Source organism: Macrobrachium nipponense, chromosome 11 (genome assembly GCF_015104395.2).
Source record: "Macrobrachium nipponense isolate FS-2020 chromosome 11, ASM1510439v2, whole genome shotgun sequence".
Taxonomy (NCBI): Eukaryota; Metazoa; Arthropoda; class Malacostraca; order Decapoda; family Palaemonidae; genus Macrobrachium; species Macrobrachium nipponense.
Window position 1 is genome coordinate 57,274,372 of NC_061087.1, and position 7,500 is coordinate 57,281,871.

A 7,500-nucleotide genomic window follows, 5' to 3' on the forward strand; every position below is an offset into this window, starting at 1 on the left:
AAAGCACACACGGCAAGTGAGACACACCTCTATTTCAGATACAATCTTATTGATTTGACATCCTTGGATATTATATCCTCTGTACTTTCCAGTTTCGTACCAGTACGCCATACATAGATACATTAAACAAACACTGAGTCCCATCGCAAGCTTTTTGTAGGTCGGCCTGTGCTACATGCAGGCTTTTTCTGCACTTTACATGAAACTGTCCGGAAATGGATATATTACATCCACGGAATATTTTCCTGAGGTAAGAAGCACAGGGAAGTATGCGCTGAATAGCAGCTTTTTTGAATCTGTGCAAAATTAGTCATGATATTAACTAAGCTAACCTTTTCCATCAGTATTTAAACATTTCATTATCTTCCAAAAAAATAGAATGACTGTTGTATTAACTTTGAACAAGGGGCTTTTGGGATTTTCTTATATCACCCCCAATTGAACTATAACGATTCCGAAACGTTTATGAATTCTGCTCACAAACGATTCTTAAAAACGAGCTAAAAATGTTTTGAGCATTAGGCATATTTTATATTCGACATTGTCTTTGTTTTAAAGCTTACTTCCAATACGAAATTATATATATATATATATATATATATATATATATATATATACATATACATATATATATATATATATATATATATAAATATATATATATATATATGTGTGTGTGTGTGTATACACACAAATATATATATATATATAATATCTATGTATATATATATCTATGATATATATATATATATATATATATATAATATATATCATAGTATATATATATATATATCTATGATTTCGACAAAGAAAATCCAGGTAGAATTCATTACAGCGTACAATAAAATACGTCAACTTACGCCAATCCCACTCCCCCCCCCCCCCCCCCTCCAACACCCCACACTTCTTTTTAAGAAGGAAGGAAGGAATAGTCATGGAAAAATTTATGCCCAAAAATAATTCTCATATTTTTCCGGTTTGTATAAAAAAAGAATAGATAGGATTGAAACTAAAACTAAACAACGCAAAAGTTTCATTAATCGCAATATCGGATATAGCCAGAAATATTGAAATTGTATTCTAAGCTTAAATTAAATTCGACGCCAAGGGTATTTAATGTTTAAAAAAAAAAAACTTGATGGATGGTTACCTCGTTTGCAGGATTTATATTTTACCCTCATATACTTCCGGTTTTTGTGCTATGGTAATTCTAAAATCTCATGGCCATGATTTACAGAGGGTCATCAAGAGAAAAATGTACCTGGAAAAGTTCCAATACTGAGATAATTTCAAGATGAATTATTGTGAATAAAGTAGGTTACAAGTAACGAAGAGGACATCTTAATTCTTGTTTGAGTGTGTGTATGAGTGCACCTAACCTTATTTTTTTATGCTAAGATTTGGTTTTGGAAACTTTGGTTAAAACTGCGAAAAGAACGATTTTATTGAAGCGATGCATTATTACAAAGTGCGGAAAAGCTATGTTCATCCTCATTATGGTTATGTTATTAGAAGTAAAGAATCCGCCACTGAGGTGTTTTTCACTCGTTTCGCAATATGGACACGGATATAGCGCTTATAGGAATAAATATTCACAGTTAGGCAACCCATAATTAATGGTTTGCTACTGAAAACCACCAGTCATATGATAATGTTTGATTATTTGCGTTTTAATTTGTTCGGAGAAAATTGAAGTTTTATTGAACAAAGGGAAACAAGTAATTTTGTAAATCTTCAAACACAGTTCATTAAATCACGGTTCAATATTTCCGAGCAACTGGTTGATATCTAAACAGGAAACGCATCGTCTAGTTCAGTCTAGTAACTTGTGAGCCGAAATTAAACCTGTGACATTCAGTTTTACAAAACTTCTCTACTCTGCTGCCCTTGGCTCTCTAAGGATAAGGGCTGGCTGGCATGGGTAAGTTAGTCTTTGTCAAATCTGTAATTAACTGGATTTATTTTCTATTCCCTGGGAGCAACAGTGTGTTAATTACTGGCTCCAGAGGCGGAGGTTTAGGTTATCCATTATTTACAAGCTATTTGAACCCTAAAGAGTCCGCAATTTTTTTTCCTGAGCCTTCCTTTGGAACTCGCTATATGCGTGTCCCGTACTATCTACAATTTCTCCGGCAGCGACATTAACATTCGATCGTCGGCTAATTTGATACTTGTTTGTACGGAGATATTTTTCAGGATGGTCTCAACTCAAGATTTCCTTCTTGATTTTATACTTTATAATTCAACGCGGCGAAACGAGTCAATTTCTTGACACTTGTCTCCATGTCTGAGGATTCTCTGAAGGGATCCGTTTCTATTAATAACCTTCTGACCTTCCTCCTCATCATCATCTTCTCTTCCCACAAAGTCCTCATAAACTTAGCGCAGTCGTCCACTTTCTCCACTGGTGCAGTCGGTCATTTTAAAGCAAATGTCTTCTGTATATCTCTTAGTAGTTTCTTTTAGATGAATGGTATTTCTGATATTTTAATACTCTGGCTTGGTAAGAGGAATTGAGTGTAGGTCTATCAAGAAATTCTAAAGAGTGAGTAAATATGCTTATGCGTCATGGTTCATTTCTGATGACGCATTCTTTTCATCTCGAAAGTCGTAAAGTCCCTTCCTTGGTCTTTATGTCCCAAACCCTATGATATCTCGCACCTGCATAGGCAGACTTGTCGTTATAGTTCATAGGATAATTTACACTTCCTTTTCATAGCGATACAGAAATGAAGATACGATAACCACCGTTTTTACCAATATTGAAATCTGGATTTAGGTACAGCATTGATGGAAGATGTTGATAAGTAAGTGTAAAGTATTGGTAATTCAACCACTAATTATACCTTGCCTGTACTTTAATTTTCTAAGCTTTTGATTATATAGATTTGGTAAATCATTAATATTCGTGCAAACAAAAATAGGTGGAATTACTGCAACTCAGTTTTAGATGATTTCTGTGGATGTATAAATTCACAGCCATCCATGTCCAAGATTAGTTGTCAATAACTAATCTAAAAAAGAGGTGTCGAGTGCAGCCATGATCTCTGCTTGTATAGATGCGAAACTGAATATTTCAAAACCATAAAACAAAGACTCATTTTAATTTCGTGTTGAAGTTTCTTCCTTTTAATGCACAGTAATAGATTTTTCCCCATCCTGCAGTGCTTTGGAAAAGAATGATTGGAAAGTGGATTTGACAAGAATTAGTGTCATGAGAAATTTTTAAAGTTGATAGTTGGTAATGATGCTAGAAGCTAAAAAATAGTTTCCAGAGTAATGAGAACCATTAGTTACGGCGATCTTAGCATTAAAGCCTTTTAGCAAAGCTTGAAATGTAAATTCTCAGGGTAACGGCATTGCCTGCGAACGATCATGACATTCGCTCCTTCAGAATCTATACTACTCGACAGAGACAGAAAAAGGCTCTTTGAAGAAACCCGACAGAAAGCTGTTGTGGGGCAGGGGTGCTTTAATTTAAAGGATGGTAGAAAACACATGGAAGAAGGGTTAGACTTTAGAGAGGCCAATTAAGACCTCCCAGGGAGCGCTTTTTGTCTTTTTCTGAATGGCTTTTGTTGAAGTGTCAACTGACTCTTCCATCGGAGAGAGAGAGAGAGAAAAAAAACTAGGAGGATGAAAAAAAGAGGCCATCCACAATGCGCAACGGGGGTTTGTCAGTCAATGCCTCTTCAAAGATCAATGGAGTGTGCTGCGGTGGCTCGATAAAATTTATTGATGAATAACAGGAAAACGAATTGACGAGACGTTCCTGATTTTCATGTTTAATTTGATATGCAAAGCATAGAAAAGTACAGGTAGTATTAGTGAGATAAATGATTGAATGAAAGTAAATCTGTTATAATTTTTAAGCAGTCAGCGTTAGTTGAAACAAACATTACTCTCGAGCACTTTGAGAATTAAAGCAGCAGCTGTCGCCAGGCGTTCTTGGGGACGATAATGATATCCTCGCACCCAAAGAATGTATTATAGTTGAGTCATATCCCTGGGTAGGACCCGTGACCCTAATTAGAGTCCAGTGTTTCTTGGTGGTTTTGTCATCTATAGGGGTTAAATAGAAAAAAAAAAAAAAATGGGCCCCCATGTACCTCAGAAACGTATGGGGAAAATGTTTGGCCGCACTTTTTCAAAATGGCGGCCAACACGAAAGATGAAATTTTGGAAATTTGTGGCTTATCACATTTTAGTTATAAAACATTCACACAAGAGTTTTTTTGGGCTAAGGGATTCCTTTATGCAATACAAATTTACATTCTGACATTCCTTGAGGCATAAACATGTAATATGGCCGCCGTAAATCGTTTTCGGTAACGTTTTAGCTCTGATTACTCTAGAATATGAATATGTGCCCATTAGTAGTATATTATAAGGTAGCTAATAAATATTTATACCTTGAATACACAAGTCAACTGTGATTTTACTATTCAAAGCATTAGCTAATGCATTTTCATAGTGAACTACTGAAGCAATATTTGATAAATTGTCTTATACTTTTATGATAATCTTTTATAACCTTGTGTCCTCTGAGACAAACTTATTAGGTGTCTGAGTCTGATGAGCTATCTGTGGAGCTCTCTCACATTCTGTATCAGTGTCACTATCATTATCTGAGCTGGAGGTATCACTGGAACAATTATCACGCTCTGGTAAGAGTCCACGGGTGTACCTCACCGCTCTACATTTTCCATTCTCGAGTTTCCAGCCATTCCCGATGGGAGATGGATGTTCTCTGAGCTGAAAGTTTTTAAGGCAGAAGGTAAGACAGTTCGCTCTTTGCAAATGGTGGTACAGTGAATCTGAATCTGGGGGGAGGTGAAGGGTATTTTTCATTTTCTGCTTGCGCCATTTTTGGGCTCTTGGCTCAGGACAGGTCGAACCCGATAGGCATCCATACGATTTAGTAAGAACAAACTGTTCCATATCATAAGGAGTCATCAACTAAAGATGGTTGCATACCTATAGATAAAAGGAGCTCCCTGGCTTCAGGGTCCGTCTTTAGCTTTTTCATCAGCTTTTTTTTTCCATGACCATACTGACTAGGTGTGTGGTCACATCCTGTAATACAGTGGAGAGCTATTATAATGTCACTCATCTCTTCATCTTACAAATCCTTGCAGTTTACTAACCCATCCTTTCTTTTTATTAACAAATCACATGGAACATGATTGCAACATATGCAGCTTGCGCGTATACATCGGTGTCCTCACTGTCAATAACTGCAGGGAGATCTGGGTTGTCTCGCCTAATGATATAATCTGTGGTCACCATCATAGTATCAGCTTCTATGTGGTCTAGGGCGAGGTGTGGTAGTTCTGAGTTTGATGAGATATCTGTGCAAACATTTCCCTCACAATAAACAATCTGGCGGTTAAGGTTTCTCTGGAGAAGATGGTTCTTGATTAGTCTCTAGAGACGGGTTTTATTTCCAGAATGGATGGAAGGCGTTAAATTCTGAGGGGCCCGGGAAGGGGTCATTTGGTTTGGGAAATTTATTGCCAGCACCTACGTACTTGACAGTGTCTTTCGTTTTCTTGTTGCTCTTTAATTAATGAAGAAATAAAAAAGAGAAGAAATATTCAAAATAGCGATAAACAGAATCTTCTTTAATTGTCTTGTACGATCCTAATCAATCGTAGTAGGCAATATCTAAACAGATCGCCGATTTATAACTTTTTAAATTGCTCTACTTTCATTGGGAAACTATCTACATCAGAGCGTGTTGCGTAAAAGAAGCCTCAAACACTTCTATTGGGAAAAACACTCCCAGAATAGGTGAGCGCCATGACACATTTCATTGTCTCACTGGTTATTTCACCTCTCAACACCTGCGCATTTGCTATTCCTTTCCGGACACCTCTTCCGATTCAACACCCGGCAATGAAAAGTTATAAGTTTTATCTTGATTTTCGCATAACACATCTAAATGTATACACATATATATATATATATATATATATATATAGATATATATATATATATATATATTATACTATATATATATTATATATATATATAACATATATATATATAATATCATATATATATATATATATATATATATATATATATATATATATATATATATAGTATATATATATATATATATATATATATATATAAATATATATATGTATGCATGTATGTATGTATATAACGTGCAATTATCTGGCCATTTCTTTCCCGACGATTAATTTTCACAGATGGTATTAATAAACCTATCTCTCTCTCTCTCTCTCTCTTCTCTCTCTCTCTCTCTCGCTCTCTCTCTCTCCCTCTATATATGATAGATATATATATATATATATATAGATTTATATATATATATATATATATATATATATATATATATATATATATATATATGTATGTATATGTATATAACGTGCAATTATCTGGCCATTTCTTTCCCGACGGATTAATTTTTCACCAGATAGTATTAATACCACCGATCTTCTCCTCTCTCTCTTCTCGCTCTCTCTTCTCTACTCTATTATATATAATAATATATATATTAAAGATATATATATAATAATTATATATATATATATATATTATATATATTATATACATAGTTTGATTTATATACATAGTCTCAGTAATTGGGCGGCTACATACGTGGGCATACGCCGTCGTGATACGTGAATGTGTGACCCCAGCATAATTCGGGTGTCGTTTACTTGTTTACCTGTTCACAGTGTGGTCTGCGATAAGTGGGATCCAGTTCCCGCTGGCTTAGACACAGAATTTTGGAACACACAGGTCTTTCCGTTAGAACTAGGTTTCCTCTTTCTAAACCACCTTTTTCTGCCATACGGGAACACAGTTTAGCACAGGACCATCCTTTCACTCACCTAGATTTTAGAGTACTGTCTTTTTGCTCAAATAGACTGGACCTTTTAATTTCAGAGTCGCTGTTTATTAAGAAAATGAAACCGGAATTGAACAACAACTCGTCCGGCATTCAACTAGCTACCATATAGTTTCATAGTAGGTACACAAAGTGGGTCGTTAGCCGTTTTTTTTTTTGAGTGTGGTAGTTTGTTTACCTTTCATATTATTTTTATTTTTATTTCTGCTTTTGTATGTTTTGCGTTTTGTTTTAGTTTTTTCGTAATTTTTAGTTTTTAGTTTGTATGTGATGTTCATCTTATTTTATATTTTTACTGAAGCTTTTAATCAGACAATTCATTTTAATGTAATTTTTTAGTGATTTCTCATCCTTGTAATTTTTTCAGCCTTAAGATGAGGTTTTAAACCTCGAAAGCTCGTAATATTGAAGAATGTTCTTCCTAGTCATGGCACTATTATTTATCATCAAGATATATATATATATAATATATAATATATATAATATATATATATATATATATATATATATATATATATATATATATATATATATATATATATATATATATATATATATATAAAGGTAGAGGCCACGAAGGAAAGTGAAGCAGTGGAGTGTGCTGCTAGATG